General features: G+C 33.6%; 1 protein-coding gene across 1 annotated transcript in view; it reads left to right on the top strand.

Annotated features, from left to right (window-relative positions):
- The first annotated feature begins 4,093 nt into the window (after positions 1–4,093).
- Positions 4,094–7,101, top strand: part of LOC111063487 (A-agglutinin anchorage subunit) — a 132,349-nt gene continuing 129,341 nt past the window's right edge. Inside the window, exon 1 of the mRNA XM_039429014.1 lies at positions 4,094–4,378. The gene's annotated coding sequence lies outside the window, so the exon portion shown is untranslated. The remainder of the gene's footprint in view (positions 4,379–7,101) is intronic.

The raw sequence follows: 7,101 nt of genomic DNA, 5'->3' as shown, positions 1-7,101 counted from the left end.
CACAATACAATATACATAAAAGAAATCAAAAGACAAAAAACATAATCAAAAATAAATTTACAATCAAATAAAAAACAGGCTTCATGGCGGGGTGTGCTGAAAAGGAAGAAAGAAGGAAAAATACCTAGCCAACTATGTTTCCATGTAATTAGCAGGTAATAATAATAGCATAACTCCATTGTCCATTATCATAGATTCTAGTTTATTTAGTCTATGCTATTATCTAGTATCAAATAATACGAAAATATCTATAATATGATTTCTCTGTGATATTATCTATTGTGTTCAGGATATGTTGCTTGATATTGTATTCTATAAATAGGTATAGAATGTATTAGTGTCTCCTATATCAAGAATGGCATATGGATGACGTCTGTAGAGGCTTGGATCAACCATTAACCGGTAGTTTAATGAGGGAAATAAATGCAAGGAACGAAATTATAAAAGTTAAATTTTTCATAGTACGTTCTCAATTCAGCACTTGTGCCCAATATTCATATACAAATACAATTCAGGTAAAAACAACAGGCATTCGCCCAAAACTGCTTTAAACTTTAATTTGGATTACACAGTCTAGAGGTTATGTAAAAATGATAACTTAATTCACACACTATTTTGAGTCCAAAAAAATATATTTACTACAATTTTGAATTTATAAGATTAATTGATTTCAAAATCTCATTAGCGTTTCTCTTTGCTGTGAAGTGTTGTATTATAATGTTTTGTTTTTGTTTATTTTGGGAAATAAATGAAATACAGGGAAAAAAATACAAATCCAAACACAAATACTCCTTCACAATCGCCAAAAACATTAAAAATTTCACTTAAATCCACAATATCAATAGATTATCACTCCAGATTATATTCTCACTGCAGCTGCATTGTAGCCAATAGTTCAGATCTTTTTGCTACATAGCTTTAACCAAATCATTTTACAAATTTCAAAGGCTATTATTAATTTGTTAAATTGTCAAAACCTATAGAATCGCTTTGAAAATTCTTGAAATGTCTTACAAAACTATAGTTTGATGCTGAGATGATATGGATTATAATGTAAACGCAGGTTATGAGAAACATAGGAACTATTACCAGATGACTACAATGAGTGTGAAGCGATAGATTCAGGGAAAAGAACCATAAAACGATAAAATATGCGAAGCAGAAGCAACATTCATGAAAGAGAAGGAGTATTAAAGCAAAGACGTGAAAGGGATTACGATAAAACGAACAAAAGGAAGAAAATATAAAAGAGAATAACAACGGCGTTCACTGGAGGAAAGTATATTATATGAATATGAAAAAGGAATAGGAAAAAGATTGAAGCGCTCGGTGAAGGATTAGGATGAACGATGGAGGTGGATGAGAAAGAGGAGGTGGGGGTGGTGATGCATGAGGAGTGGAAGGATGAGGATGAGGAGGAGGAAGATAAGCTGGATAAGAAGGAGTTGGAGAGGTAGATGGTGGAATAACGTCCTATACAGGAGTTGGAAGAGGTTGATGAAGAGGAGAAGGTGTTTGTGAGGAGGTTATGGGGAAGACGGAGAGGTGTAAAGGAGGAAAACGGTGGAAAGGATAAGGATTACGATGAAGAATGGAGGAAAAAAGAAAAGTGAAGAAAGAAAAGAATGAAGCCCGGGCTGTGTGTAAAGAAAACAAATCCTTCGTCTCAAAGGTCTCCGTAATACCAATCCACCCTTTCAAGTTTCAAAGATTAAGTTTCGCCTCTCTCCTAACTCTTTCCTTCTCTTTTAGTTCTCTCTCACATTCTGTTGAGATTCTTGAGGTCGTCCTTGCTTGCAGTCACGGCCACGCCACATAGTAGACTCAAGGCCTGCTTAAGTACTGCTCAAGTATTGCTTGGTGAGGAGACCTTGTGTCCTTAGTACAAGGCGGTTGTAATGTACAGTCGTACTATTGCATGGTGTACTATAGTACTCCTTCAGTAATTGTGATGGCTTTTCAGTACAGAGCTACTTCAACAGTAGCAGAACTGATATTATTGTACAGATTATGGATTATTGTTAATTTTATGATTGTCTTGAAAAAAAACCCACATGTATAAGAAGATAAAGACACACGCATACAATTCGCACAGGTTTTACAGAACAAGGTATGTGATTGTCGGACATGGGCAAATGGTCCATGTTGTCTGACATTGGTACATGGTCCATGTTTTCTGACATGGGTAGATGGTCCATGTTTTCTGACATTGGCACATGGTCCATGTTTTCTGACATGTGTACATGGTCCATGTATTCTAGAAATATTTATGACCAATAAAATATGTGACTGTTGAAAATGATCGCTAGACGGTCGAAAGTGCTTCAGTCAGTAAGTAAAAGTTTTTAATTATTTAATTAATTGACTGCATGACGTGTTGAAATACAAAAAAAAGTGTGTTAATACAAATCAGCTCAGAATGGATCAAGAAACCATCACATTTATTTATTATCTATTAATTTATTGAGAGCTATAAGCTCTAAAGTAGAGCAATGGATGAAAAAATTATATTTCATAGCAATTCAACAACGGTAAGTTTATTAGTACAGCATTTTAATCCAAACAGTGAAAGGAATATAGGCTTTACTAACATTACAAATAATAAAAATGATGAAAAAAAATGAATATAACAACACGTACAAAGTTTATAGTAACAATGAATAGCATATTATTTTGTCTAATACAAATGTAATAGTACACTAGCTCTAAAAGTTAAGGAAGTAATTGGAACTTTGATTGATTGATTCAATGCAAAAAATTAGATTATTGTTATTAATTTCGTAGTAGCATAGACTAAATAACTAATGAATCTGTAGTAGTAGACGAAACAAATATGTACTTGTCTCATCAATAGTGGTATAAGGATGGGAACTTTTATGAGCGGGATTAAAAATATTTCATAGTTATTAGATGTCATTGAGTTATTGTAGTTATTGAGAGTTGATAGTTATCGAGTAGTAGATACTATTGAGTAGTAGCTACTGAGAGTTTTATAGTTATTGGAATTTTATGTTTCAGAGAGATTTATAATAAATTTTGAAAAATGAATAAGGAGATCAGATTGTTGAATAACCAGTAAGAGTTAACATGGTTGCTAGAGAAATTTGTAAATCATTAAATACGAGGATGGAATTGAGGTTGGGAGTCTATGAAATCCTGCCCGAATAATATATAATTTTCATTCAATAGTATTTATCAATCGTATTACACTAGTCACTAGCAAGGTATAATTAAAATTGTTGAATTACCATATAATGATAGAATATGCAACGTAATCGTAATTGAATAATTACATACAAGATGATAATTCATACAATTCACTCCAATTTATTTCAATTTCCAGATAACATTCTGAAAATAAATACATTGACTTATTCTGCAAAAAATATGTATATAAAAATTGAAATTTTTCATGTTTAGCCTTTGCAGAGAAAACACAGCCTTTGACTTTGGGTGTGAGAGGTGGGACCAAACACGAGAGAGATAGAGGGAGCAATTTTGAAAGCAAGCGAGATAGAAAATGAGTATTTTTGATAGCAGCGTTGTAGAGCCAGAGAAAGAAAGTGAGAGAGAGTGAGCGAATAAGTGTTAGAGTAAAAGGAGTGAGGTAGAGATAGAGAGTGATCTAGTGAACAAAAGAGAGATGGTTGATAGAAAGAGTGAGTAGTGTGTACATAGTAATAGAAGAAGAATTGTATGAGTGTGTATGAGTGAGTGAGAAAGAATGTTTGATTTGTGGTGTAGTGGAAGAGAGAGATTGATAATGTACGAGTTGTAGAGAGAGAGGGTTCCTACAGCGAGAGAGAATGGGTGTGCAGAGTGAGAAAGAGGATGAGCTAGAGTGAGAGAGAAGACAGACCGGTAGAATTTTACTACTGACAACGTAGCGTAGAGTATATGTTTCCCCTCCCCCTCAACCACCAAGCGGAATAGTAGTAACCTGTTCCCACAGACAGATGAGTGTCGTGGGTGATCCCCCCTTCCACCCTTTGGGGGGAACAAGTCGAGGGGTACCAATCCCCCCCTTTCAGTCTCTATCCCCACCACTCGACTCTACGTTACTCTACCACGTTGGAGTCTCTCGGACTTTTCAGTTCAGTTTTCAGTATTCAGCTGCTCGCGGGAGAGACATGTCAGTCTGCCTGTACAGTTTTAACCGGTCGGAACAGTGTTAACCGGTGTTTTCCGTCGAGTGAAAATTGTTGATCTCCGATTAGTTGGCCGGTGTTTGTCCAGCACAGTGCGTCAAGTATCCACGGTTTCATATCTCTCAACACTTCGTGAGTTATTCTTGAGTTTCTTCTCGCTCGAGTCTTGGTTCAGTCGCCGGTTCTTCTCACGTCAACATTTTTGAAGTCTTTTGTATTGATCACTACAGGTATGTAACGTAATTTTGATTTGTGGATTATGCATGACAAAACTAGAGTATTTTGAGTAAAACTAGAGTATTAACTTAGAGTACTTTGTGTTGACTAGAGTATTAACTAGAGTATTATGAGACTAGAGTATTATGATTACTAGAGTATTTTGTCCAAACTAGAGTATTAACTTAGAGTATTTTGTGTTGACTAGAGTATTAACTAGAGTATTATGATTACTAGAGTTTTATTAACTAGAGTATTTTGTCCAAACTAGAGTATTAACTTAGAGTATTTTGTGTTGATACAATATTTTTTTGATTTCTCATTGATACTTTTCCAACACCACCATACCTAGAAGATCATATTTTCCTGATTCTAGGTATTTTCTGGATTTTTGATTGATTTACTCATTGAATAATAGCCTATACCAGTTACAAATTTAAAGTTGTAACTGTAAATGTAATGTAATCTTATAAATGTTTGAGAAAGGGAGAACAGGCACAGCCTTGAGCCCAAAACGTTCTCTTTCTGAATTTTGATTGATATATGATATATCTTTATAGATAAAGTCTATAGAAGATGATATATCTATATTATGATATATGATAAAGATGCATATAATGATAAAAAATTATACGTTTCCTCTTGATCGAATTTGAGTCCTATTTTCGGTCCAAAGAATGTTATAAAGATATTTTAGATAGATTGACATTATATCAAAAATTTATATTAAAGGCTATTTCAGAATCATAAATTCATTGAATTTATCATATTGGTCTTTTGTACTGAACTTTAAAATACAGTTGATTGTTCATCGATTATAATCAAGATTAGGCATTAGTTAATGATTGATTATGAAATTTGTTTTTTTTTCTCATAAGGTGTAATGAGAACTCACTCTCAACTCATGGTTTAATGTGAGTTACGGCACTTTAGTTTGGGATAATAATTGACTATGATGTATCAATTAGAAGAAATCGATGAGCCAGCTAAACCTGGTAGTCTGGAGCGTTATAAATTCAGTATATATTTTTTTCTACACCGGTCTTGGGTCTCATTCCCATTCGGGCTGGCATCAAATGAATTTAGTCTTCACATCTCTAACAAACTGATATGAGTAAATTTTAATTTCATTGCGATGCCTCCTCATATTCAGCTGCAATCAGTGATGAAGAGCATACTTCATGGATGATTCATCGATGTAGGTTTGTCTATCATTAAAGTAACGTATTGATAAAATTTGATTGAATCCAGATATCGAATAATGTTCAGTTGATTTCTTCAGTTTTACTCGTATGAGTTCTCGCTTTATTGGCACTTCACTATATTTTATTATCTTCTGATTCTGTCCTTTCGATTATCACCATCATCATCATCATCACCATCGTCATCAATACTGATGGAATTTTCCCCTAATTAGTGGAAAGTAATTATTATTTGCCAGAGAATGAGTTCTCCATAGAATTCAATATGCAGTATTCGAATAAAATGTTTTAAACAATGAATTCAAGGCTAGTGCTATTCTGATGCTATTCAATCAAGTGATGGATGGAAATGATTGCAATTGAAACAAACAGTAGTTAGCCTAATCAGTATAAATGCTTTGATGTTGAGAGTTGAGGGCTTCCCAGCGTTTACAGTAGTTATGATTTTTCTTATCGAAAAAGGTATGATTTCTTCTAAAATGAGAAATGTTCATGTTTCGGAAAATATATCTGAACTATTTTGAACTGCTATAAGATTTGAGGGTTACGCAGGGGGGGTAGACAAGAGTAGGTTTAAAGGCCAGATTTCCATAGTTTCAAAGATACGGTTGTATGCTGCAACTGTATGATTGTATGATTGGTTGTATGCTGCTTGTATCATATTCACCCTAATCTTGCAAGTAAGACATTCAATTCGTTCCTCGTTCCTTTATCAAATTTTCCAATGCTAGTAAATTATACACTTCTTTAATAAAAACTAATTAATACTCCAATGATACTATATTTTTGAAAAAATCTGGAAAATACCTCTTTAGTATCAAATTTTCGATTAGCCCAAATCCATATCAATAGTTATAGCTATTAGACACATATAACACATATAACTGAACATAATATACTGACGCGTTAGCATGTGTGTCTTGAATCAAGGGACTGAGTCACATAGATCATCTTTTATCTTTAAGGAAATTATCCACTTGAATCTTATCGTCTGGAGTAACATCTGCAGACAGTATGATGCACTCGAAGTTCCTTTCATACGTCATTCATTAACTTGTAATGATGTAAACTGTAGGCTCTACAGGGTATGTACAGCATTATTGAGTATAGTAAACGCTATACAGATATACCTACTTTACCAGATGAGCGTAAAAGTCACTGCATTTTAGAAACCCTCCCCCATATCTCGAGTATCAACTCTTTATTGATTTATGCAATTAGTTCATCATCAAAATTATAGTGAGAGAAATAATAAGGTAACCTTGTGCTACTCCTCTCCCGTTTTTAGATAAGGTTACACATAGTCCGAAACAGGTTGTCTTGTAGCTCTTCAATCCACAAAATTCTCAGTCCTTAATTATTTTCACAAAGTAAATTAGATTTTTAAATATTAAATTTAATTTTTTTTCTTAATTTAATAAATAATAATTTGTTTGATTCTTATCAATATGAATATTTTCAATATTATCATGATAGTACTAGCTGAATTATGAGCTTTCAATCAGCATAATAGTGATGTGGAGAGTGGAGGTAAT

Source organism: Nilaparvata lugens, chromosome 5, assembly GCF_014356525.2.
Source record: "Nilaparvata lugens isolate BPH chromosome 5, ASM1435652v1, whole genome shotgun sequence".
In the NCBI taxonomy this organism is placed as follows: domain Eukaryota; kingdom Metazoa; phylum Arthropoda; class Insecta; order Hemiptera; family Delphacidae; genus Nilaparvata; species Nilaparvata lugens.
This window is presented reverse-complemented; position numbering and strand designations above follow the sequence as displayed.